Here is a 26,934-nt window from a genome sequence, read left to right on the forward strand (position 1 = left end):
TTGACACAATGTTAGATGATGATGCTTAGATTGGAGATCTAGGTATCGTTACATTATCATGCTATTTATGACTACCATGTTTGTGCGACATAATACATGTCATGACATCATGCCATACATGAGTAGATCTTGCTGTGTTAGTCATTTCTTTAAAATTGATACATGATTTTTTAGAGTTTCATGGCATACATGCATTATTCAAATGTGATGAATTTCTTTCAAAAGTATGCATTTGATATATGTCATGTTCATTTACACGCATAAATTTAATTCCTTACAATTAAGGACAAATGATATTATTTGATATCTAGGTAGGATGGTCAAATTAGAAATGCCTAGATAAATATGCATAATCCCTTAGCTTAGGAAAAAAAACTCTTTTACATCTCATAAGAACTATAGGATAACTTGTGCATGTATTGAGATACATTAGATACAAGCGAAATGTTAGGATGATGAGTTCAATTCAATATGTTGATTTGGTGAATCTAAATGAGCTAAGTTTCATCAAATCACATGGATTGTATATTGACCGAATCATGGGGAAAGCTAAATATATATGTTATGTGCATTTAGCCCATAGATCATGGTTGAAAATTAGTTGCCACCATAGATGTAGCCGAGTTGGTATTTGGGTGGTAGATTTGCAACAATGGTTAGAAAATGATTATGAAAAGGATTTTAAATTCATTTTTGAAAACCTTGATGAACTTTATTTATTGATAGAAATCACCATTGATAATATTGATATAAAATTAAAGTGAAACATTAAAGATTTCAATGATTTTCAACTTTATCATTCTTCGAAAATAAGAGATATTTTCTTAACAACTATTTTCTAAGATTTTGACATAAATAATATCTGTATGAAGTTTCACAATTTTTAAAAAAATGTAGAATTACTTATACATTTTTTAATTTTGAACTAAATGTTATTACCAAATAGTCAACTCTCAAAAATAATAGTTGATTGTTGATGTTATCAATCGACTATTGGTCATTACCAATCAACTGTTATGTTGAATTTTGACTAATTCAAGTTGTTTCAGTCATCTGTGCTCACTCCTAGGAATTTTAGCTATCTCTAACACTCTAATATTGATGCAGGAGGATTTGAAGATTTTATTACTATTTTTGATAATTTTTATTTTTAATAATTTTTATGGTCTTTGATATTTAGAGTAATTTTAAAAAATTTTATTTTTTATATTTAAGGATTTTAAGTCTATTTTGGATTTTTAGGATTTCGAGCTCGTTAAAAAATTTCCTTTCTATTAAGATTTTTTCTTTCTTTTATAAATTAGAGTTTTGGGTCTATATAAATTATTGTCTAGTTAATGTTAAAAAGAAGTTTTTGGTTCAATAATATTTTTCGACAGTGTCGTTTATTTTTCTATCTCTTGATATTCTTTCGAATCAACAGGTTTTAAACAATTGATTTTCAATGTTCATAGTTAATCAACAGAATCAATATTGCCTACAAGATAATCGTTATCCCATCCGATGTTAGTTGGTATCAGAGTTCTCAGATCCGATGGATCGTCATCATGGTTGTGATAGGCAAGTTCTGGCTGAGGAAGTCTTGTACCGTGATCATAGCACCCGAGACGAGATACTTAAAGATCTATAGAGATAAGTCACAAAGTTATCCCTATGTCTAGCAGTGCAAGATCTAAAAGATCATAAGTTCTTTTATCCTAATTCTTCCAGTTTTAAAAATTCCTATCATAATCGCGAAAGCCATGGTCGAAAGAAGTGGTATGAAGATATTGGGTTTCCAATTGATCTTCCTAAATTTTCTAAGACTGAGCAATTTATTGATTGGCTTAATGAAGTGGAAAGAATTTTTTATTATGAGGAAGTGTCTGATCGTGTAAAAGTTAAATTAGTCATCATCAAATTCACTAATCGAGCATCAACATGGTGGGAGCAATTGCGACACTCATGTGACAGACAAGGCAAGGCTAAGATCACAGATTGGGAGAAGATGAAGAAGAAGATGAAAGATTACTTTCTTCCATTTGAATACACTCAATCTCTATCTCATCGACTTCATACATTGAGACAAGATACAAGTTCCCAATGTGTTTTAGTTGGTGAAAAGTTACAAAATCGAAAGTCAATGATTAGGGGGGGACAAAACTGTTGGTTAGCTCACCCTCAGGATTCATATTCTATTAGAATATCCTCATAGGGCAACAATATATTGATTGAGGAAGACATGGAAGGTAAGATCAAAATATTTGATGATCTGGTTTATGACGATGTGGACAAAGAGGAGATAGACTTAGACGAAGTGTTAATCGAAGACCAAAAGCCCACTTTGTTCGACGACAATCAGAAACTGGTTCATCTATTAAGGAAGCCCTAGTCTCCATCATCTCACCTTACATTGATTCGACGTTCCAATTTATTCAGCATGACGAAGATGAGATCGAGTCAACTAGCGAGCCAATATATGATGAGGTACTTTATGATGATGATTAAGATGATGATGAAGTGGATGAAGTTGTCAATGAAGTTGGTGTGGATCTTGTTGCTATCAATACAGTCTCCTTATTCATTGTTGATCTGTGATGACTTAGTTGATTGACGTTGTGTATATCTTGGTAGTTATCTATTAAACTGTGCATCATAGCATATTGTTGTTATTGACTCTCACTGCACAGTGTGGGTGAGAACATTATAGCACTACACAATGTGGGTGCTACCAGGACTAGTTAAATAGCTCTCCTGCAATACTGCCCCTCCCCCTCGCGTGTAATGGTCTGTTGTTGGAGCGGGTGACTCCTGTCGTGCATCCCAGCTCACTGCACAGTGTGGGTGTTTGGGATGTTGAGTGCAGACAGTGATATTTTCTCCGCTCTCCACTCACGTGTAGTGGTCTGTTGTTGGAGGGTATGCAGTTGTCCTGTTTGGCGCCCTAGTTCACTGCACTCGGTGGGTGACTGGGGGTGGCGAGTGCAGATAGTGACCATGCATGCATTTGTTGTTTACTGCATTTATAGTTGATGCTCTTGCTGTTATATGATTGTGGTTGTTCACTTGTTGTTATATGACTGTTGCATTTGTGTGACATGACATACTTTATTTCTGTATTGCGTGATACTTGTAGTTGTGCGTAGTATGTTGACCTTGTTTGTTAAGTATCTTATTAAAACTGTATACCTTTAATATCCATATTTATATTCCTTTGATACATTTTTATATTGTGCACTTCTATCTAATATCCACTGAGTATTTTATACTCACCACCTAGACCCTGTGGTTTTTCTGTTTCCTCAGGTGGCAGATAAGGATATTATATTGAAGCTTGGAGTTCTACCGAACTGTCCCCATCTTACAGTAGGAGCTGTTTTGTTCGTGTGTTTGCAGAAGTCGTTGATTTTCTATGTGTATGATTTTCGATTTCTATTTGGATGTGTGGGTTCCGGATTGTGTTTTTGATGCGTGGTTTATGGAGTTTGTCGTTGGATTTTTATTGGGAGTACTATTGATGTGCTTTGGCATTTTCGTTGTTGTATGTGGATTTGTTGTAGTGGTGGTTGCTATAGTTGATGTATGTGTGGATATGTAGTTGTAGTCGTGTGGGCCCTTATTTATGTAGTTTAGTCTTGTATTTACATATGTTGGATTGTAGATGGTCGTGTGGGCCTGTACTTTAGTATGTATTCAGGAAATGTTGAATTGTTACAGGGGAGATGCTGTCGAAATTTTTCGGATAGCCGTCTCTCGAGACATGATAATTTTATGATATCAGAGCAAGTTAGTTCTTTTGGAGTTGTCGTTGTATGTTTGATTTATCTGATACCAATTTTATGGTATCAGAGCATTAGGTCCTGTCATTGTATTTTTAATTTATCTGATACTAATTTTATGGTATCAAAGCATTAGGTCCTATCGTTGTATTTATGGTTTATCTGATATCAATTTTATGGTATCAAAGCAAGTTCGGTTCTTTTGGGATTTTACATTTATGGTTTATCCGATACCAATTTTATGGTATCAGAGCTTAAGTTGCGAAGTCCATTTTCAATTGCTTTTGGATTTATCGTTGGATATTTTTGGTTTATCTGATGACCAATTTTATTGGTATTAGAACATTGTAAGTTGAGTGCTAAGTTTTAGGGTCCATAGTTAGTTTCTGTTGGATTTATCGTTGTTTGTTTCGTTTGGATTTTTCGTTGTATTTCTAGTTACTTGATCCAGATTGTGAGATGGGACAGATAGCAACATGATCTCTCCAAGCATTGTAAGTAAGACTAACTAGTATACTTTATTCATTTCCTAGAAATTTGTAGTAGTAGTGTTTGTAGATGATACTTGATTATACTATGGCCCCCGTACATTAGTATATTCATCTGTCGACATCAGTACCTCAGAGTTAGCTTCAGACAAAGTAGAGGCAGACTGTATTCCATTCAGCTATCCAGCTGGCCAGTGCAGAATTCGGACACATTGATGCTATGACTAGAGCAGAGGGATAGCGGAACGAAAGATTGATCATTTGAAGTATAATCTAAATTACTATGGTATTTCTGTTCTATAATATGTAAATAGGAAATTTATGGACTTAATTTTTGTAGTGGGGGAGAATGTAAGATACTAGAAATGTTATGGTTAGGATTAACCAATTAAAGGCTGAGTTTTAATTGGGCCGGCTTGAGTGGGTTGAAGTCCAAATTAGCCAAGCCCATTTAGGTTAATGGGTCAGATCTAGAATTAGGTTAAACATATAAATTTCTAGTGGTAGAAAATGGAACTCATCTTGTGAAAACAAAATCAACGAAACCGATTTGGGTCAAATCAAAAGTCATTTGGTTAGTAAACCAAATGATTCAGTTTTGAACCAAATTGAACCAACTTGGTTTGGTTTGTGATGGAAGAGGTTTAGACAAAATAAAAGGGATGGAAAGATTCGTCTTGCAAAGATGAATCAAATAAAACTAGTTTGGGTCAAATCGGAGGTCATTTAATTAGTAAACCAAGCGAACCAAGATTGAACCTGATTCGCTACAGCAATTGGTTCAATGGTTACAATATATTCTAGGTTTTAAGCTAGTTTAGCCCAAACCCTAACTCGATTTGAAGGTTACTGTGCACTCCTTATTATAACTAATCTCGTTCGGCCGCCCGCCTCTCCTCCACGCGACCCGCGACCGCCCACGCGACCCATGATGCTGGGTATGCCGGAACCGATACAGATGCCATCGCACGCCCGCGTCCGACGTCGGAAACCTCGCCGATTTAAGGCCTTAAAAGTCGTCGCACATGAGAAGATGGAAACCCATGTAATCGCGTGATAAACATCTGCCCTGCTGCCGCTGACCCCGTAATCCCCTCCTCTGCCTGACACCGCCGCCCGCCGCCTGGAGACATTGCACCACGCCGCCGACCTTCGCAACCCTTCGTCGTCGTTCTTCCTGAAGCAGAGCCACCGTTGATCGTGAGCCACTGCCACCAAGGAGCTCCGTACTGATCCTTGCCGAGATCGAGCTTGCCCAACCTTCACAGCCCGAAGACCCGCCACTGCCTTCGTCACCACCGCGTGGAGAAGTCTAGTGACGCCACCGTTGATCACGAGTCTATCGCCGTCGCCGTCCCCTGCCGACCAGCGCCACCTTCTTCGCCTGTGAGCAAATAGATAAGTTGATTAGGTTCTATTTTTTTCATCTAGGGTTTTCTGTTGGGACTTTTGGAATTGGTTAGGATCTTATTTAGGGTTGATGCCTTGTTGGATTGAGATCAGGTCTTTTGATTGGATTGGTGAAACTAGGGTTCTTGTGGTGATGCTTCATAGGTTGATTTTGTCATGGTCGTTGTGCTGTTGAGGATTAAGATCAAGTAGGTTACTGTTAGCCTTAATTCGATTAGGATTTGGTTAGGTTTGGTATGGAATGGAATTAACTTGAGTGTAATTGGTATGAATTTAATTGGATTTGTTTTAGATTGTTGTGAGAAGTAGGGGTAGATAGGTCTTTTGCTCTTGTATTCCTAGGGTTATGCTGGTTATATAAGCCTTGTATATGTTTTCTTTTAAGTTAAGATTGTTTCATCATGGTATCAGAGTGAGGTTTTCCAAAACCCTAATTATTTTTCCTCTCTGCCACGCCGCCACCCACAGGCATCCTCTTCTTTCTCTCCCGATCTCTTCTTTTCCTTCTGATCACCGGGCGCTCAATGCATTACCGCCGAAAATCCCTAGGGCTTCTGTTCCTCGCACTTCGCTGTTGGGTATCGACGGTGAAGTCGTTACTCGCAGCCACCATTGCCTGCAGAACCTTTTTTTCTTGTCTCTCTTCGTTTGACGTCGCAGAGGGACGCTGGAGCCCTCTTAGGATCGCGCTACACTGTCGCGCCTCTGTGATCGTTCACTGTGACGCCACTCGGAGACTCCTCGCGGCTCACGACTTCTCCTGTTTGCCCATGTCGCGCCGCTTCTCATGCGACGCCCTCTTCTCTCTCGGCTAGCCTCTCCCTCGTCGAACGCTGAGCCCGCCGCCCAACCCTCTGCTCCCTCCTCCTGAGCATCTCCCTCTTCTCTTCGAGACTTTTCGACAGCGACGTCAGCTCTTGCTCCTCCTCTTCGACGCCACTGCTCCTCTCCCTCTCCTAGCCGTTCCTCCTCTCTCAACCTCCTCTCTTCTTCTTTGTCTATTGTTGCAGGCAACTCTGCCATTGCTGTCACCGCCTCCACGTGCCGCATCTTCGACGTGTCAGCAACACCACCCGACACCGCTGCCTCTCCTACCTCTCATTCACAACACCATCTCTGGATTTCCAACAGCCGCTTCTCCCTTTTTTTTCATTTTTGGCACAAGATCCTGCAGCAGCCTAATTATCCTTCTTCTTTAAGCCACCAGACCAGCAACCTGCCTTTTATTTTCTAGCAACACATCAACAGCATCTTGGGCGCCTTTCGTCGTTCGCCGAGAGAAGAATCCCAGAAGTTGATCTTTGCTGGCCTGAGCCTCTCCCAGAAGTTGATCTTTGCAGTAGCCACAATCACAACCTTATTTTATGGCAGATGCTTCCGAAGAAACTTCTAGTATTTCTGCAGATCCTATGGCTTCTTCTAGACAGCTACAACCATTTTTCACAATGCCAAGAACTGGAGGATCCAGTCTTCAGATAACCTCGAAGAAATTGACAGAGACAAATTATGCATCTTGGGCAGTTGCTGTTGAACTTTATGTTGAGAGCCATGATAAACTTGATGTTCTTCATGGTACTAAAGTGAAACCAGATGAAAAGGACCCTAACTTTCATATATAGAGGCGTGACAATATTCAGTTGATGACTTGAATACTCAATTCCGTTAGTTCTGGCATCAAACAAGTCATTCTTCATAACAAAATAGCTTTTGACATGTGGAAGACACTGGAGCAAATGTATAGATGCAAGCATGACATGCTACGTACTTATCAGCTAAGTAGTTAAATCTTTAAACTTGACTAAGGCTCTATGTCTGTCACCCATTATTTTGCTACTCTGAAGGGGCTGTGGGATGAGTTTGACTATTACAGGATGGAGAATTTGATTTCCACTGATGATCACCAGAGATATCTAAAGCTTCTGGAGAAGGACAGAATTATTAAGTTTCTAGATGGGCTTAATGTAGAGTTTGAGGTTTTAAAAGGTCAAATTTTTAGTCTTAATCCTACTCCCTCTCTAGAACAAGTTTACTACAAAGTTCTCAGTGAGGAGGGCAGGAAAAGGACCATGAACAATAAAGGTATTTCTGCTACCAACACTCCAATTGGGGAGACTTCTGCTCTTGTCAGTTCTACAAACACGTCCAGGCCTAGGGGAACCAAAGGAAAAGGTGATAAATTTTGTTGGCACTGCAAGAGGACTAATCATGATTCAGGTTTTTGTTGAGAGAAATATCCGGCAAAGAAACCTGACAAATTCAAACATGGTGATAAGAAGGCCCCTAGTCGTGGGAATGTTGCTGTCCAGAAATTAGTGGAGGAGGAGACTGTTGGTTCCTCTGTTGGATTATCCTCTACTGACATTGCCAACCTTCAACACTTTCTCTCGCGGCTTCAGGCTTCCTCCTCTGCCTCTACCGCTCCATCTCAAGCGCACACAGGTATCCATGGCTTGGGATTGAGTATTGCTAGTTCAAGCTCTTATAGCCCTGGGTCATTGACTCAGGAGCTACGGATCATATGACTAACGTTGCTAACTCCTTCATTTCCTACTCTTTGTCCTCTGGGCAGGATAAAGTGACCATTGCAAATGGAACCAAAGCCACTGTTGTTGGCAAAGGTTTCATACAATTGGCAGATCATTTTATCATATCCTCTGCCCTTCATGTTCCTTCTATTTCTCTTAATTTACTTTCTGTTAGCAGCATTACAAAATAACTTCACTGCTCAGTAACCTTTTTTCCTAATCATTGTGTCTTCCAGGATCTCGAGACCAAGCAAACGATTGGGACTGACCGTGAAGTAGGAGGTCTTTATTACTATCAGCTTGGAACAACATCTGCTCTGAAGTCTACAACACAGTGTTTGGAGAATAAACATCAAGAGATTCTCTTATGGCATTCTCAGTAGGGACATTTATTGTTTAGGTCTTTGAAAGTCTTATTTCCTAGTCTTTTCTCTTCAGTTTCTTTTGAGTCACTTCCGTGTGAAGTCTGTCAGTTATCAAAACATTATATAACTCAATTTTCTGGGTCCATAAAGAAAAGTTCTTCTCCATTTGATCTTGTTCATTTTGATGTGTGGGGGCCCTCTCCTGTGACTTCTTTGGATGACTATCGATACTTTTTCTCTTTTATTAATGATTACACCCACTGTACATGACTTTATTTGAAGGGAAGAAGTTCCTTGACTCATTCAAACTTATTGTCGAATGGTAGAAACTCAATTTTATACAAGAGTAAAGACTTTACGTTCTGATAATGCCCGTGAGTACTTTGCTCAATCCTTAAATACTTTCCTTGAGGATTCCAAAATTCTTCATGAGTCATCCTGTCGCTACAGACTACGATAGAATGGAGTGGCTGAAAGAAAGAATCGTTATATCCTTGAAATAGCCCGTGCACTATTATTTCAACGCCACTTATCCAAATATTTTTGAGCTAATGCTGTCCTTGCCGCTGCCTATATCATCAATAGATTGCCATCCAAAGGTCTTGGATACCGATGCCCTCTCACTATTCTTCATCCAGGTGCCACGTTGTTCTCCCTTACACCTCGGGTTTTTGGCTCTCTTTATTTTATTCATGTTCTTAGTCCCAAGTCCTCTAAACTTGATCCTCGTTCTATACGAGGAGTTTTCCTAGGATATTCCACTTTCCAGAAAGACTACAAGTGCTTTGATCCTATTATTAGGACGAGATATGTCTTGAAGGATGTTACCTTTTTTGAGTCTGAGTCTTATTATTCTCTTTAGTCTCATCCTCAGGGGAAGAATATTACCTTTTTTGTGTCTCCTTATGTACCTTAAGTGGTCCCATCTCCTATTCCACTGGATGCCATGGAGAATAGAAACGATGTTCCATCACTGGGCTCGCAGTTTTCACAAGAAATTATCACTTACAAGCGACGAAGACATAAACAAGGACCTACTACTGACTGACTAGTTGAATCAAATGCTTTGGCTCCTGATTCCTTGGAGCAGTCATTAAATATGAATGAGCTGAACCTTCCGGTTGCTGTTAGGAAGGGGGTCAGGTCATGTACTCCACATCCTATCTCCAATCACGTTTCTTACTCTCGTTTGTCTTCTTCATATCTTGCCTTTGTTTCACAGTTATCAAACCATGCTATACCTTCTTCTTATTATGAAGCTGTAAAGGATTCTAGGTGGCTGGAAGCAATGAATGAAGAGATAGATGCTCTTAACAGGAATGGTACTTGGGAATTAGTTGATCCACCAAAGGGGAAGAACTTGGTTTGTTCTAAATGGGTCTATGCTATCAAGTATAATTCAGAGGGTGAAGTGGTCAAATATAAAGCCAGACTTGTTGCCAAGGGATTCACTCAGACATATGGGGTGGATTACTTGGAGACTTTCGCTCCAGTTGCAAAGCTGAATTCAGTCAGAGTAATTCTTTCTCTTGCTGCTCAATATGATTGGCCTCTATTTTAGCTAGATGTTAAAAATGCCTTTTTGAATGGTGACCTTCATGAAGAAGTCTACATGTTGCCACCTCCTTGAATTGAAACAAAAGAAAAAGTTTGCAAGCTAAGAAAAACTTTGTATGAACTTAAACAATCTCCTAGAGCATGGTTTCATAAGTTTTGCAAAGCTATGATATTGTTTGGCTTTAAACAAGGAAATGCTGATCATACACTTTTTGTTAAAAAGAAAGAGGGCAGAACTACCATTCTCTTAGTTTATGTTGATGATATGATAGTTACAGGTGATGACAAAGCTGAAATCCAGGCTCTTAAGTCCAAGTTAACATTAGAATTTGAAATTAAAGATCTTGGATTATTGAGGTACTTCCTTGGTATTGAAGTTGTTCGGTCTCAAGAAGGAATTTATATATGTCAGAGAAAGTATGTGTTGGATTTACTCAAGGAGATAGGGAAATTGAGTTGTCGACCAGCATCTACTCCTATAGAAGTAAATCATGATCTTACTAGTTCTAATGGGGAAGATCTTACAAGTCTGGAAAAGGGAACGTATCAATGGTTGGTTGAAAAATTACTATATTTGTCTATGACTAGGCCTGATATCACCTATGTCGTTAGTGTGGTGAGCCAGTACATGCATGCTCCTAAAACTGCTCATATGAAGGCTGTTGACAGGATTTTAAGGTACTTGAAGTCATGTCCCGGAAAAGGCTTGCTGTTCAAAGGAGGTGGTAACCTAAAAGTGGAATGTTATTCTGATGCAGATTGGGTTGGTTCTCGAGATATTAGAAGGTCCACTTCTGGCTATTGCACTTTTTTGAGAGGAAACTTGGTAACTTGGAGAAGTAAGAAACAAAATATTTGTGTATGGTCTAGTGTTGAAGCAGAATATCGAGCCATGGCACATGGTCTTGCAGAAATGTTATGGTTGTGTTTTTTGTTGGAAGACATGGGATTAAAGGCAGAATTACCCCTCAGGCTATATTATGACAATAAGGCTGCTATATCCAGTACAACATGATCGGACAAAACACATCAAGTTTGATCGCCACTTTATTCGAGAGAGACTTGATTTCGGAGAGTTATGCTTGCCTTATGTCAAATTTGAGGACCAACTTACTAATATATTTACGAAGGCTATACCCCAAGCTATATTTGATTCTGTTCTTAGCAACTTGAACATGTTTGATATATATGTTCAACTTGAGGGGAAGTGTTGTGAGAAGCAGGGGTAGATAGGTATTTTGCTCTTGTATTCCTAGGGTTATGCTGGTTATATATGCCTTGTATATGTTTTCTTTTAAGTTAAGATTGTTTCATCATAGATCTTGAACTAGTTGATTAAAATGTAGATTAATTCTAATTGTGGAAATTGATCTGTTCTTGAGTGATTGGATCCTAGTTGATTCTGGGATCTATTCATGGTTTATTGATCGATTGAGGTTATGAATTCTATTAGGTTTCGATGCTGTTGGAATCCTACGAAATCAGATTATTATTTTGGTGAGAGATTAGATTAGGTTAATTTGGTTACATTGGGTTTATGTGATGAGTGGTGTTAATTGGACTTGGTGGGGTTAATCTGGCCGAGTTGAGTTAATTGGATCTGGTTAAGGTTAACTGAAGTTTAGTTGGACTTGGTTGAGTTAGTCAAGATTCGGTGGGGGGTTTACCTTGTTGTAAAAATTTAATATAATATTGTATTTAGAGGGTGTTGCATGTTTGTGTAATTGCAGGACCTTGATCTATAGATCCTATTATATGGAGAGGTTTTGATTTTGATGTGTGTTACACCAGGTGGGTACTCCTGTGCTTAGTCAACACAGGTTTTTCTGTAGTGCATGATTATCCTACTGCTATTCTTATTATAATCGTTGCTGGATTCACTGCTTGATAGTTACCATTGACCTTAATATGATCTTGTTACTATCAATACAGTCTCCTTATTCATTGTTGATCTGTGATGACTTGGTTGATTGATGTTGTCTATTTCTTGGTAGTTATCTATTGAATTGTGCATCATAGCATATTGTTGTTGTTGACTCTCACTGCATAGTGTGGGTGAGAACATTATAGCACTACATAATGTGGGTGCTACTAGGACTAGCTAGATAACTCTCCTGGAATACTGTCCCTCCCCCTCGCGTGTAGTGGTCTGTTGTTGGAGCGGGTGATTCCTGTCGTGCACCCCAGTTCATTGCATAGTGTGGGTGTTTGGGATGTTGAGTGCAGACAATGATATTTTCCTCGCTCCCCACTCACGTATAGTGGTCTGTTGTTGTGGGTGTGCAGTTGTCCTATTTGGCGCCCCAGTTCATTGCACTGGGTGGGTGACTGGGGTACCATGCATGCATTTGTTGTTTACTGCATTTATAATTGATGCACTTGCTGTTATATGATTGTGGTTGTGCACTTATTGTTATATGACAATTGCATTTGTGTGATATGACATACCTTATTTCCGTATTATGTGATACCTATAGTTGTACGTAGTATGTTGACCTTATTCCTTAAGTATCTTATTGAAACTATATACCTTTGATATCCATGCTCATATTCCTTTGATATATTTTTATGTTGTACACTTCGATCTAGTACCCACTGAGTATTTTATACTCACCACCTAGACCCTGTGATTTTTCTATCTCCTTAGTAGAAGATAAAGATATTATATTGAAGCTTGGAGTTCTGCAAAACTGCCCCCATCTCACAGTAGGAGTTGTTTCATTCGTGTGTTTGCAGAAGTCGTTGATTTTCTGTGTATGATTTTTGGTTTGTATTTGGACGTGTGGGTTCTGGATTGTGTTTTCGATGTGTGGTTTGTGGAGTTTGTCGTTGGATTTTTGTTGTGAGCACTATCGATGTGCTTTGGCATTTTCGTTGTTGTATGTGGATTTGTTGTAGTGGTGATTACTATAGTTGATGTATATGTGGATATGTAGTTGTGGCCGTGTGAGCCCTTATTTATGTAGTTTAGTTTTGTATTTACATATGTTGGATTGTAGATGGCCATGTGGGTCTGTACTTTAGTATGTATTCAGGAAAAGTTGAGTTGTTACAGGGGAGATGCTGTCGAAATTTTTCGAACAGCCGTCTCTCGGGATGCGACACAACTAGACTTTATTTCTCTCGATCTGAGAATCTAATTCTTAAATTTATTTTAAGTCCTTCAGAAAACTTGTAATGCGTGTGATCCAATAGGTTCCCGATTATGTTGGCCTTTTATAATTAACAATTTAATTTCAAAACGATCATGAGTGACACCTAGTAGTAGATCATGACCCCCAATTGATCGACAAATCAACGATTGATTCTAGAATCATTTCTAAACCCTTCAGGAACTATAGTGAAATGTGCTTCATTCCTTTCACCGTCTTATACCCGCTTAGTTCAGGACATGTTCTATATGTGTGAGTCCCCACTAGGTTGACTACGTCACACCTACCCTAAGCTTGCTTTCTTGTTATGTGGATTCAAGTTACTCATATATGTGTCCAAGAGTATCATACTCTTGACATGTAATGCTTTGACTAAAGACTTTCAGTAACAATCCTAACAAGCAACCGCAAGGTACATGTCTCTTTTTTACAAAGAGCGATGAATCCTCTGTGGGCTATTCAAACATCTTCGGACACTTTAACTTATACCCAATCATCCTAAGTTCACATCTCCCCGGAGATGTTTGCTTAAGATGTCAAAGTATAAGCCTCGATGACCAATGTGACTTAAATACCGCAAGTCAAAGGAAACTCGCACTTAAACAGCACTAAGATCTTCATTGACATATATATCAAACCATATGAAGTCTCATGGAAGGTCACTCCAATGAACTGGTTACCTTTAACTAGCATCCACGTTTAACTCTCAACATCCAATGTCTCTAGCCAGTAAGAATAGTTGCTTAGCAAATCAAAGAGTTTAAAATGTGCTAGTCTCAACAGAATCGATGACATCCACGTTCATCAATTCATCGACTAGGGATAATTTCAATACATTCATACTTGCACATATAGAGAAGCTCACAAGTTGTGATCCTGTCATAAATTCTCTCATGTTATGAATCGTATTGTGGACATTCAATAAATAAGTTTAACATCCAATCAAACACATGAAAAATATATGCTTAAATAGTGAATTTATATTTATTTAATAAATAGTATAATCGTAAGGTGATTGCCTTAGGATACCTCTCAAATATAACACGACTGAGCATCAATATGATGGGAGCAGTTGCGATGCTCACGAGATAGACAAGGCAAAGTTAAGATATCTGATTGGGAGAAGATGAAGAAAAAAATGAAAGATACTTTTCATAAGGTCAAGGACACATGTGACAAGGCAAAGGAGATCAAAGGACCACCAGAATCCAAGTCCCAAACTGTGAACATCAATTCAGTTGTGGAATCTGCAACAATACAAAGCATTCCTACAAAAAGACCAACAGTTCAAAGCACCAGTTTCGAGGGATTCAGGATCAACCACTCCACCACCTATAACTTCGTAAGAACGCCGACTTCACATCACCTCTACATCCGCCCTTCCTTCGATGACAGCAACGACAACCATGAAGATGCGGATCTCGACAACATCGAGTACAATCAATCCTACTCTCCCGACCGTCCGTGCCTCTACATCCCCCCTTCCTCCTATGGCAGCAAAGACAACTATGAAGATGCAGACTTGACAATATCGAGTACGATCAGTCCTACTCTCCCAATCGTCCGATCACAGGAGACGGCGGAAACGACGACACGATCAAAATATTTGGTGATCCAATTTATGATGATGTTGACAACTAGGAGATAGACCTAGATGAAGTGTTGATCGAAGACTAGAAACTCACTTTGTCCGATGGCAATCAACAACTTGGTTTATCTATCGACGAAACCCCAATCTCTATCGTCTCACCTTGCATTGACTCGACACCCCAATTTATTCAGCACGACGAAGACAAGACCAAGTCAACTGGCGAGCCAATATATGACGAGGTACTTTATGATGATGATAATGAGGTCGATAAAGTTGGGTTTAACGTTGGGAATAAGGTAGCGTGGCATTGATGTGGTTTCAAATGATGAATTGAAGCGTGAGATTCCTATTGTTGTTTACTTTGGCAAGAAGCAGCGCTTTTTTGGGGTTGTTGGTGTTGTGTCCTCAATGATGAACCTTAAGAACTCAATCTTGCAGATCAAGTGTCTTTTAGATCTAAAAATTTCAAATCCCGAGGAGATGTCGAGGGTGGTCAGCCTACCCAAGGCTACTGATCCAGACTGCCTCCTATTGCTGTGCTTCATGGTGATTGTTGAGCTCGACAAACAGAAGCTACCATTTATCACGTTCAAGTTCGTCGAAAATTCAGGGACTCAAATGCTACTGTCGGTTTTCTTAAGTTCAAAATCTTGGAGTTCTAGTGGCTATTGCATAGGAAATATTGGCATAGGGCCACTCCCTTTTGCAGATTTGCAACGTCTTCTAAAAGTACTATTTTCTGATTGCAGTATTGATTCAAAAGCAAGTGCAATGATTATTGAGGACTGGTCAACTAGAAATCATGTTAAAGAGGTTTATATGTTGGCCCACCTTAATGAAGAGTTGATAGCAATGGAAAGGCTTTCGAGAAAGTTAGAGCAAAGACTAATTGAGTTGAAAAATGAAGTGTTTTTACTTGTCAATGGTTACAATGGCATACCTAAGTTCTAAGATGAAATTATGAATCTTCCACATGGGCGACCACCTGACACTACAAAAAAATGATAATTTAGCGATGAACATTAGGGACGAACTTTTTTCGTTGTAAATTGGCAACGAATTTTGCGACGAAATTAGATTTCGTTGCAGTTTTGCAACGACTTTTGCGATGAAAAAAATATTTGTTGCTAATTTTACAACATACAAAATTCGTTGAATATACCGTTGTAAAAAAAATTTTATCGCAAAATTTATCGCAAATTTATGATGAATAAATATTTCGTCCCAAATCTGCGATGAAACTCAGTTTTGTCCCAAAATCTGGGACGAAACCGAGTTTCGTCACAGATTTTGGGACGAAACTGAGTTTCGTCGTAAATTTGGGATGAATTTGACAACGAAACAGTGTTTCGAGAAAGAGTTTTTTTCAATCTGGGACGGCTGATGTAGAAGGATCCAAAGATTTTTATTACTATTTTTGATAATTTTTATTTTAAATACTTTTTAAAATATTTTATATTTAGAGTAGTTTTAAAATTTTTTTATTTTTTATATATTTAAGAATTTTAAGTCCATTTAGGATTTTTAGAATTTCGTGTCCGTTAAAAATTTGTCCATTCTATTAGGATTTTTTTCTTCCTTTACAAGTTAGGGTTTTGGATCTATATAAATATCTTGTTATTGATGTTTAGGGAGAAGTTTTTGATTTAATTATAATATTTTCGATATTATTATTTATCTTTCTATCTCCTAGTATTCTTTCGAATCAATAAGTTTTAGAAGATTATTTTCGGCATTTACAGTCAAATCAACGGATTCAATATTGCCTGTAGGATAATCGCTATCTCGCTCGACGTCCGTAACCTAATTATCCAATCATATAGAGGGCTTAAAAAAATTTAAGCCTCTTTAAATCATAAATTGTAAAACAAAAAAGTTATAAAATTTTACCATGCACACATACCATGATATACGGTGATGGTTATGCGGTGGAGCTAATAGGCTATGAATCAATAATCCAATATGTTTCCTTTGACAATTTAAGTCTCTTTCATTTTACATGTTTTGTTTTAGAAAAACATCTTATTAATAAAAAAAATGACTGTGTCTTATTGTTTAAGGTTTTTTTAGATTCGCTTCAAGTCTAAAAAATATCAAGTACAACCTGGTTGAATTGTGGGTGGCTAATGAACCCTTGAGATTGACAATGTAATAGCCCTAAACCTAAACTTTCTCTTCCTTGTTGTTTGATTTTATTATTTTGTATTGATTAGATCAATGTAACTAGTTGATTTAATTAAAAAACAATCTAACAATATTATTACTTTAGTGATAGATCAAGAGAGATGTGAGACAACTTAATTTAAAACGTGTACAAATGTCGAAAATTATCTTTGACTATAATGGATCTTGAAAATATAGATGTTCAATTAATGGTACAACTAGTGATGCTATTTGTAGACATGGTAATGTCTAAATAAGCATGTGGTTTGGTATGTTAAGAAATAACCTATTAGACTTGATTCTCATGAGAATTCATTTGATATATTATATATAAAATGTGTGTGTGTGTGTGTTCCCCTTGAAGAGTTGCAATCAACACCATACTTGTCATGCTAATCAATTTGATTGATGACTATTTGAATTAAATTTACGCATAGAATAATTCAGTTGAGATTGATTCTCGAGTTGGTATTCCTTCTAGTGACCCATAATTACATTAAATAAACACTTACATCATGTGTTTGAATAAGACAAACACTAATTTTTTAATAATATTTTAAAACTAAAATGAATTGACAATTAATTGATCATGATTCTAATTAGAAGATCTAACTAAATTAATTAATTAATTAAGAATTATTCTTTGACTAATTAATTAGATGTGATTAAGATTAAATTTCATCTGGTTAAAATAAGAGCCCCAAGTAAGATACTAAAAAAAAATGCATTATGAATTTTATTGTGAGATGGCAAGTCTAGCCTCCTCTTTCTATCTTCATTTGATGGCAATATTGCTGACAACATCACGTGTACTCTAATCTTTTCTCTCTATGAACAATCCAAGTAATTTTGTGCTATGTTGAGACTACTATTTTCGAGACATAATTGAGTTAGTTTCGATGGAATAGATTTACATAAGAGAGTAAGAGTTCGAATCTCGGTGATGCCGAGACAATACCCTCCTTCGTCATGGTCAATTGCAGTTTCTCAATTTACCTCCTCACAAATAATCGTGAGGCCGATCGTGTAGAGCCGCTAGATGGTAGATTCCATCTTTTGCAAAAAAAGAGAATACTATATTGTGCCAATAAAATAGATATCATCCCTTAGTAACTCAATTTGTTCATAGATTTCGACTTTGCTCAGCTTAATTATGCCTAATAAATCCCTGCATAGCTCCGGAATCAAGCTTGATTGCATAAATAGTCTTGTTGGATTAAGTGTGTTTTTTTTTAAAAAGAACTATTTAAACACTCTTAATTACTAGCAAATTATCAATACATTGTACTTCGGTTTTAAAACGTTTATTTATATTCAACTTGCATTGCTTATGCTCTCATAACACATTTCAAAATTACACTCAAGTCGTGTTCAAATCTTTGAATAATGTTTAATGTAATGACTTAATTTGATTTGACTTTTCCGTAGGGGCCCGATGGAGGCGAGCCTCATGCCACGTTGAAATCGTCGCAGACTTGTGGTTTCTTCCTCCATTTGGGGAATATTAATGTTATTCAAAATTACTTATTTTTCTAGCAATAGAAAAATATGGCCGGAGAATATATACTCGTTCGTCTAAGTCCATATAGACGGACGTGTGCATATACACTGACTAAATTCTTGACAAAAAATTCTTAAATTTAAAACTTACACATATATCATGAAATAGAGAGGTATATATCTCTCAGGAAAAATTCTTAAAATTTTACAATTGATAGGTTTCATTTATTATTATTGTTGCTGTTGTTGTTGTTGATATTATTATTATTATTTTCAAATGATGCTTTAATATGTGTTTTATATCATTTTTAATTAGTTTATGGTCATATATATAATAATTTTAGGTATATGCACCTACAGTAGTAAAGTCATGGGAAATATAATAATTTTGATTAAAATTATTATATGAATTCAAATTTTATGGGTGGGAGATCAGTTGGGTTCACGTTTAAGTCCTCGACATCTCGTGGGATATGAATATGCACAATTACTATTATAATCATGTATGAATAATAAACCGAATCATGGATTAACATATCATGCCATAAAGAAAGAAACATAAATATATAAAATAGTGTCAACAATACATCAGACTACCCCTCATCCTAAATTAATAATATTACTCCATGGATATGAAGTTACAACTAAAAGATAAAGAAGAAGACATTCTACAACTTAAAAATAAAGAGAAAAGGAAAGAGAAAACTTAGTCATGTGTTAATCGTCATATTCGAAAGAACTCCAAGCTTGATGATGGATTAAAACTCTAACAACTCTTTGGAACGACTCTCATAGGGTTCCTTGTCACAAGGAAACCCTTCCTCCTAGGGAAGGGGAGAATCCCTTGATGATGCAAACAAGAGTTTCATGAGTACTTTTATAGCCTCCAAAGTATTTCAAATTAGTTGAAGCTTTCGTAAATTATCAGGGTGCCACCACCATGCCACAAAACAACATTTTGGGTCTTTATATTGGGCTTTTAACGATTTCACCCATGCTTGAGGTAGTAAAGTTCCCCACAACCATTGTAGGCTTGGATATTGTCCTGCCTACTCAATCGGGGTGCATTCTCTCATCTTCTCTGGTCAATAATGGAATGGAGGATCAAAAAGATTGAAATGCTAAAGAAATTTAGGTGTGTGCTAACAATGCCATCAAATGCCTTGAAGCTCACAACAAGGCTTGCCCAAGCATTTTAAATTGTGTTGGGTGGTGGGGAGCAACGTTAAGGTATTTGTTAAGCTAAAATTAACTTACCAAGATTAGTGCAGTGGAGGGCCGAATGATAGTTCAACTGGTTATTGCACTAGGCCAAAATGAATTCCACATGGAATTTCTCATCTAATTTGAATTTAAAATTCAAATAGTTATCTATGTATACAATTTCTGTTAATGATTTACAATATTGTTTATGTTAAATGATATGTTTTAGAAGAAAAAGTATTAGAAGAGTATATAAAACCACAAACAATGTGTATAGAAAACCAAAAATCTTTTGTTCACCTTGGAAGAGTTAGAGATGATTAATTAGACGCATCATGTTTCAAAGACCCATAAACGTCCACCTGGTACAACCTATGGCAACGTGTTCAATCTTCATGGTAGATCTCCGTGGACCTTGCAAGCCACTATTTTCTTGAATATGCAAATGTTCGGCCAAATGCATTACCATATATACAAGTGAAAAAAGGTCTTACAGCTAACGCATTGTACCAAACATATAAGGTCGATGTCACGATGAATGTAAGGATGAATCTTTTAGATATTTCTAAGGTCGACGCACCTGAAATGATCTCTCTCTCCAAATATCATATCCAATCCTTTAGTCCCACATCGTTTAAGCATCCTTCAACTATTGCATTTAAATTTTACTTTTATTGTAGTCTCGATCGCCGAGTTGAGTTGTGTCAGCTTGTGACCCATGTGGGGGCAATGAGTGGTTTGAATGATGTCGATGAGCTTTGGTATGTGGGCTAACCATGTGATTGCTGACCTGCCCATTCGAAGTTGATGGTGCACCGAAAGAGTTGGGCGTAGGCCTGACTTGATCAGTTCATAGTGTTGAGGGCACTTAGTCAGGCTGGCTTCATAGAGCAGCTATTACCCACCCGTCATCAACTGTGGAAGGATAACAGGCCAGGTACTAGTAACTCCACAATTATATATCAAAGCTCAACATCTATTAAACAAGCCATTTTTTTAAATAAAAATGTTATCATTCGTACTTTTTATAGATTTTAAAATCTCTCCTAAATATATATTTAGTTCCATTGCATAAAGTGCTAAAAAATAAATTTTCCAATAAAAAATCTCATAGCAAGATTTTGTTATGGCTTAAGATATTTTAAGTCATAACAAAAAGGTAAAATCTCATGGAGATGCGGGGTATCGATCCCCGTGCCTCTCGCATGCTAAGCGAGCGCTCTACCATCTGAGCTACATCCCCAAGAACATCCCTAACGCCCTCTTTTCAGATCATATGCAAGTTTGAAATAGCATGTTCGCGGTTAGTCCATTGAGAGCGTTTGTGCATTACTTGGTAGTTCACAAATGGAGTAACACAATGGAGTCAACTCATGTCGATGTAGTTCAACAACTTTGACGACTTGGAATGAGAACTCGGTAGGTGATCTAATAAAGGAATGCAAGTTGAGAGAGATTGGATATCTTAATGCAATGACTTTAGGACCTAACACGAGCTAAACTCTAGGACCAAATGACAATAGGTGGACTATGTAGGTGACCTAACGAAGGATGACATGTGAAGCAAATTTGGAGAACTTGGTGCATTCGAAGAACTAAGGACATGATGAGAGGTGGACTCTATTAGTGCAACCATGCCACAAGAGATGAACTAATTAGGCGGTTTTGATGTGGTTGGAAGGGTATGAGCATGTCCAAAAACTTGACAAATAACTATAGGTGTAGCGATGGCCTAAGAGATCGAGATGGAGTAAGAGCTTGGGTGGTCGGTGACTCAACAAGTGGTGAGGTGCAAGATTACGAAAATCAAAGTGGTCTTGGCTGAGTAGTGAAATCCAACGAGGTCACTATATATTATACAATTCAACCTTGAATGACCATGCTCATTACTTGTTTATTGATATAGTTCCGACAGTCAACCACAATAAACATTCAAAGACCCAAATTTTTTAGGAGTAGAGGTATGAGATCATGAACAAATACAGGAAAAGTAGTAGGTAACAGGGAGATTGAGAAAGGAAGACAAACACAAATGCAATGCTTGAGGTAGTAAAGTTCCCCACAACCATTGTAGGCTTGGATACTGTCCTGCCTACTCAATCGAGGTGCATTCTCTCATCTTCTCTGGTCAATAATGGAATGGAGGATCAAAAAGATTGAAATGCTAAAGAAATTTAGGTGTGTGCTAACAATGCCATCAAATGCCTTGAAGCTCACAACAAGGCTTGCCCAAGCATTTTAAATTGTGTTGGGTGGAGGGGAGCAACGTTAAGGTTTTTGTTAAGCTAAAATTAACTTACCAAGATTAGTGCAGTGGAGGGCCGAATGATAGTTCAACTGGTTATTGCACTAGGCCAAAATGAATTCCACCGGGAATTTCTCATCTAATTTGAATTTAAAATTCAAATAGTTATCTATGTATACAATTTCTGTTAATGACTTACAATATTGTTTATGTTAAATGATATGTTTTAGAAGAAAAAGTATTAGAAGAGTATATAAAACCACAAACAATGTGTATAGAAAACCAAAAATCTTTTGTTCACCTTGGAAGAGTTAGAGATGATTAATTAGACGCATCATGTTTCAAAGACCCATAAACGTCCACCTGGTACAACCTATGGCAACGTGTTCAATCTTCATGGTAGATCTCCGTGGACCTTGCAAGCCACTATTTTCTTGAATATGCAAATGTTCGGCCAAATGCATTACCATATATACAAGTGAAAAAAGGTCTTACAGCTAACGCATTGTACCAAACATATAAGGTCGATGTCACGATGAATGTAAGGCCGAATCTTTTAGATATTTCTAAGGTCGACGCACCTGAAATGATCTCTCTCTCCAAATATTATATCCAATCCTTTAGTCCCACATCGTTTAAGCATCCTTCAACTATTGCATTTAAATTTTACTTTTATTGTAGTCTCGATCGCCGAGTTGAGTTGTGTCAGCTTGTGACCCATGTCGGGGCAATGAGTGGTTTGAATGATGTCGATGAGCTTTGGTATGTGGGCTAACCATGTGACTGCTGACTTGCCCATTCGAAGTTGATGGTGCACCGAAAGAGTTGGGCGTTGGTCTGACTTGATCAGTTCATAGTGATGAGGGCACTTAGTCAGGCTGGCCTCATAGAGCAGCTATTACCCACCCGTCATCAACTGTGGAAGCATAATAGGCCAGGTACTAGTTGTTAGGATCGGTTAGTTCGCTAGAGGGGGGGTGAATAGCGTTTTTCGATTCTTCTTGATTGTTTCTCTGCAAGAGTGTTAGCGGAAGCAAAATATGAAAGAGAAAACAATAGATCAACGCTAACCCGGTTTGTTTACTTGGTATCCACCTCCGCAGAGGTGACTAATCCAAGGATCCACACGCACGCACACACCCGATGCACTATGAATCTTCTCCTTCTCGAAAACCTCGAAGGCGGAGAAACGTTTACAACTCTTTCGATTTCCTCAAGAATGATATGAAATAATGTTTAAGAGGAGAGGAAATAAGCACAAGAATAGAGAACAACACGTTCTCAAAAGAAGCGCAAAGTGATGAAAGAATAGCAGAATTCTTGAGTTAATCTTGTGCAGGCTTCTTTTATATTTCTTCAACATCAGTCGACTGCTGGCAGGGCCAGTCGACTGATGCCTTCAATCGGCAACAAAATCTTGTATTAAAGCGCATTAAATGCTTGCCAATTTTCTACAACGTTCAAATAGCAGTCGACTGATCCAAGACCAGTCGACTGTTACCAGTCGACTCAACATACACCAGTCGACTGCCCAGTCGACTCCTGTCTTCCTTTGGCTCGACTGATTTTTCTGTGTGCGTCTGATTTATGAGCAGTCGACTGCTGGCAGGGCCAGTCGACTGGTGAAGCTGAAAAATCCCATTTCAGCTTCTCTTGACCTAGACCTCGGCCTTCAAACACCTCCCATAGCCTCATGCCTTCCCTGGATGCTCCATCATCCTTGCACTAGCTTGAGATGCTTCCATCAGCTTCGTCATGTCAAGTCTTTGCCAAGACTACCCACTTGGACTTTTCTTTGCCAAGACTACCCACTTGGACTTTTCCTTGCCAAGACTTCCCACTTGGACTTTTCTTTGCCAAGACTACCCACTTGGACTTTTCCTTGCCAAGACTACCCACTTGGACTTTTCCTTGCCAAGACTTCCCACTTGGACTTTTCTTTGCCAAGACCACGCTTGGACTTTCCTTTGCCAAGACTACGCTTGGACTTTCCTGCAAACTTGCATCACACATGTTAGATCACAAGAATTGCCTAACTTTAAACATGGTTTAGCCAAACATTGAAACTCAATGCACTTGGGGCAAAGATTGCACCAACAATCTCCCCCTTTTTGATGTTTGGCAAAACCTTGTTTAAGTTAGGTCTTTAAATCATATAAAGCATAGCATGTGATTAATATTTGATAAATAAAGCATGAATCACATGATATCAGAGTATTAAGAACATCATAAAATATGATAAGCATGAATAGCATGATTTAGGCATGATTAAACATGAATAGACATGAGTACATTTGTTTCTCTCTTAACACTTCATAGTTCTTCCTCTTTTATGATAAGCATGAATAAACATGAAAAATATGAATAGACATGAATAGACATTATTGAAGAAAAATTGCGGGTGTTACACTCGCCATATGCAAAGGAGTGTCTAGCAGGCTCGGCTCCAGGGTAGGATGGTTCATGATGTGACGGTCCGGGGTGATACGATGGTTCAGGGGGCTGATCAGTATAGGGCTCATGTACCGGAGTGGAGGCGTGACTAGGCACTGGGGACCTTAAGATCCAATTAGCGGTTTCCCTTATTGTGGTCCGAGAGGGGTTAGGTAGAAGGAATGGAAGTCCTGACGCTCTTTTAAAAGGGTACCCCTTCGAACCTGCAAATCATCTTCATCGCCATACACGTATCAATATCAATCATTGAGTTGCCAAGAAGAGGTGAGAGATGATCCAATTGGCAACCCAAAAATGTAGCGATGACAGTGATGAAACCGCCAATACAAATAACCCTAGTAGAAGAATTAGCTATCTTAACCAAGTTTTGGAGAAATTGGAACCCTGAATTAAAATCAACTTGATTGAGCATCACCCAGAAACAATAAAGTTCCATCTTCCTCACCACGCCATCACTTTCAGCTCGACCAAAAATGGTCTTGGACATGACGCGGTGAAGATACCTAAAAACTGGGTTTTGCAACATTGAAGCTTTGGACTTAGAAGGATCATAGGGTTCATCTGAACCAGTTATTAAACTCCAAAACTGGTTAGTCTTGAATTTCCTATCTACATTCCTAGTCACTCCTATTGGCATCCGAAAACAATTGTTAAATTCATCTAGAGTCCATCTATACTCCTCATTGAGCATTCTAAAGCTCACTACACCTTCATAGTTCTCATCGAAGGTATAGTGGACGTCTAGGGAACTAAGGAACTCCAGAGTAAGTCCTTGGTATGTCGGATGTCTAAAGTTCATAAATTCTATCCAACCTATGTTATCCAACATCCACTCGATATCGTCCTTAATTCCTAAAGTAATCATGGTTGATTCATCAGAATAACGAGTACAAATTATCTTCCTTAAAATTAAAGAGTCATACCTTGCTCTTTGCTCGTCGTTTCTGAAGATGATGCCGAAGGGGTTCGTCGGTGCTCCCTCGGAAGCTTTCCTCTTCCCCTTATCTTTGAATGCTCCTTTTCCTTTCGCCGGAGCTTTCTCCTTCATTGGTTCTTTCCCTTTCCTCCTTTCCGGCTCATCTCCATCGCCGGAAGTTCCAGATCTGCGGATCCTCTTCAATAGGCTGCTCATCTTGTGATCCTTCAAGAAGAAGAAGAGAAAGTTTAGATCTGAGAGGAGGTTATGTAGATCTGAAGTGTGGAGAGAAGATTTGGTGGTTTAGGAAGCAAAGGGTTGAAGGAGGAAGGGTTTGGAGAGGATTTGAGAAGAGATGGAGGAAGAGGAAGACAAGGTTTGCTCAATTTGGGGCTTACACGGCCGTGTGCTAGGGCACGCACGGCCGTGTTTGCTTTTTATAGGATGGAGGGCGAAGGAAGGCACGGCCGTGTCTAAGAGACACGGCCTCGAGCAGTCCCTATTCGGGTGCAAGGCACGGCCGTGTCGATTGGACACGGGCAGGCACAGGCGTTGCTCGGTTAACTCACACGGCCGTGCCTACGAGGCACGGCCTGGTGAAGTCGTGTGCCCAGGAAGAACACGGTCGTGTCTATGTGCGACGCCCGCCCTTATATCTACCCTCGGGGCGGGGTCGCGTACCCATAGTTTCAACATTGAATTGCATAAAATTTGCAAAAATATAAAACTAGGCATGCAAGACTAACATGTTGGTTATCTAACAGCATAATTTACTAATCTAAACATGGTTTGAACATGATAGAAACATGGCATAATGAGAGATATCATCTACTATATCTTATAACATTTAAATGGAAGTGTAAACATGAGAGTTCAAGCCTTAAACACATGCATAAGAAGTATTCATAGTCATAAACATGCCATTAGAGTATATCAAAATTTGTGAAGCGGAAAGATCGAAGACTCTAAACAAAATAAGTAGATATGTGAGTCTTTCTTTTCCCGAGCCACCATCCCCACACATCAGCCCTTCTGCCTCTTCCTTCAGTTTAACTGTTTCTTACCGCTATCTGCAGCATAAGATAACAATAAACTAATAAGCAAACGCTTAGTAAGGATCCGGTCCTACTCGCAAAATCCGTCAGAATAACATATATCATGTACACAATTACCAAGATAAGCATCATAAACATCATAGCATCATAAGCATCATAGCATCATAAGCATCATCGTATTTCTAAGTATCATCATAGGTCAACTCATGCATAATCATCATATAAGTAAAGATGCTTTTCAAAATGAGTTCCATAACGGATAATACTTAAAATACACATTTCTATCATTGGGCCCAGTTGTTGTACCTCATTTTTGCGCGTTCCCTAATGAATTGGGGTTGCGAGCCTCCAATCTCATTAGAGCAGGACTCTTCCGTCCTACCTCGTGTCATGTCCTTAGTTACCATGCACACAGGATTTGTTTAACGACCCCCTTCCGAGTCGGGTACACAACCTTTTCAAAGTAAAGTACTTAACATGCTTGTATATATATATATAATGCTAAGGAGTGTTCCTATTCCACTCTCAAGGGATACACCACTCTTCAAGGGT

General features: G+C 38.4%; 1 non-coding gene and 1 pseudogene across 1 annotated transcript; one reads left to right on the top strand and one right to left on the bottom strand.

Moving 5' to 3' along the window:
* Positions 1-7,464: 7,464 nt before the first annotated feature.
* Positions 7,465-8,341, top strand: LOC141845951 (uncharacterized; annotated as a pseudogene).
* A 12,541-nt stretch (positions 8,342-20,882) lies between these two features.
* On the bottom strand, positions 20,883-20,955 carry TRNAA-AGC (transfer RNA alanine (anticodon AGC)). The gene has a single exon. It is a non-coding gene; the product is annotated as a tRNA-Ala (tRNA).
* Between the last annotated feature and the right edge of the window lie 5,979 nt (positions 20,956-26,934).

Source organism: Curcuma longa, chromosome 15 (genome assembly GCF_044706935.1).
Source record: "Curcuma longa cultivar G26 ecotype Majalengka, Jawa Barat chromosome 15, ITB_CL_G26_1.1, whole genome shotgun sequence".
In the NCBI taxonomy this organism is placed as follows: Eukaryota; Viridiplantae; Streptophyta; class Magnoliopsida; order Zingiberales; family Zingiberaceae; genus Curcuma; species Curcuma longa.